The sequence below is a fragment of the Physeter macrocephalus genome, unplaced genomic scaffold (assembly GCF_002837175.3).
Source record: "Physeter macrocephalus isolate SW-GA unplaced genomic scaffold, ASM283717v5 random_11, whole genome shotgun sequence".
In the NCBI taxonomy this organism is placed as follows: Eukaryota; Metazoa; Chordata; class Mammalia; order Artiodactyla; family Physeteridae; genus Physeter; species Physeter macrocephalus.
In genome coordinates, this window is record NW_021145298.1 from 113,614 (window position 1) to 115,320 (window position 1,707).

General features: G+C 46.6%; 1 protein-coding gene across 15 annotated transcripts in view; it reads left to right on the forward strand.

Annotated features, from left to right (window-relative positions):
- Nucleotides 1-1,707, forward strand: part of ZBTB16 (zinc finger and BTB domain containing 16) — a 168,409-nt gene that overhangs the window by 39,558 nt on the left and 127,144 nt on the right. The gene's annotated exons all lie outside the window — the stretch shown is intronic.

The window sequence follows — 1,707 nt, forward strand, 5'->3', positions numbered from 1 at the left end:
GTGTGTGTGTGTGTGTGTGTGTGTGTGTGTTGTAGGGTGAGGGGTCTGCGGGGGACAGCTTTGGAGAGAGTAGGGAGGCAGCCTGGATCCTCCACTTGGTCTTCCATTTTGGAAAAGAGCAGCAATGATACAGCTTCTCTCCTTGCCTTCGGGATTCAGTAGTTATAAAATATATTTCAAATACATTCGGTGGCACAGTGGTTAAGAATCTGCCTGTCAATGCAGGGGGCCCAGGTTCGATCCCTGGTCCGGGAAGATCCCACATGCTGCAGAGCAACTAAGCCCGTGCGCCACAACTACTGAGCCTGCGCTCTAGAGCCCGCGAGCCACAGCTACTGAAGCCCGTGCCCCTGGAGCCCGGGTTCCACAACAAGAGAAGCCACTGCAATGAGAAGCCCCGTGCAGCAACGAAGAGCAGGCCTCACTCGCTGCAACTAGAGAAAGGCTGCGCGCAGCAACGAAGACCCAGTGCGGCCAAAAATAAATAAATAAATAAATAAATAAATAAACCCACACACACTCGGATGTGAGGGTGTAAAACGTGTATTGTGTTGGTGCGGTTGGGATGCCAATGGCCTGTGCCCTCTTAGTGTTCCTGCACCTAAGAAGTATTTCACTGTCTCCAGCCCAGCAAACGTTCTGTGATTTCAGATGCACTTATACGTAAACAGTCAGTCTGCTTTGTTTTGCCAAAAAGTGAGTTAAAGGTCTAAAAGGAAACACAGCTCCTTATTGAGCGCCCCAGAGGCACTGCCGCTGAGCTGCCGCCCTGCACACTGGGGAGATGATCTCTTAATGACACAGAGGTATTCTGAGACCCGATTTTTGTTTGTTCGTGTGTTTTTTATCCCAGATTGTCAGGTCCTCCTTAATCAACAGTGGCAAAATGTCGCTTTCCTTTCTGTTTTCCACGTAATGGTAAGTGGCTTATCCAATCATCTCTCTCTGCTTGTGTTCAGCCCAAGGTGACACTTAAAACTGGATGGAGGTGACATGGAGGAGGGCTTGGTGAGTTGAGCTGTAGCAGCTCAAACCTAGGGACAGCAAAGCTGGACCTGTGCAGCTGATGGAAAGGCCAGTGACCCAGGGATTCACGTCAAAAAACTCTTTCCCCACCACCCCCATACCCTTATTGCCTAATAATATAGTTGGCACGATAGTTGACGTATTCTGAGAAAACTAATACATATTTTAGATTTATTTAATTTTTGTAGTCCTGTCCTGGCTGGATGACAAAAGTGTTTAAACCAAAACTGATTCTAGCAAGTATTTCATCCTGCTGGTGATGGGTTGTAGTCATAGAGCATGTGTGGATTTGGCGGTGGGGAGGGGGGTTGGTGAATTTCTTCTCTTCTCTTGAATTTGCTCAGCCACTGATAGAAAAAGAAGAAACTCAATGAGGACCCTTCTAGTGATTTTAGTTTTCCAGAGATTTTTAATCACTGAGCAGTGCTGAGAACTGAAGCCACTCTGACCTTTCTGACAGACCCTTTTGTGAGATACAGCACATCTAGCTTTATGAAATTACTAACCTTTTATAAGACTGGGATAATTATAAACGTAGAGTGAGGCCAGACAACGGCTGTCGGATTTTTCACTTGGAAAGATCAGGTATTTACTGCTTTCGCGAAACTTAGTACTGGTTTGGGAATCCAGAAGGACCCTCGGGATGGGGAGAGACCCTAGAGTAGTTCTTTTTTTTTTTTT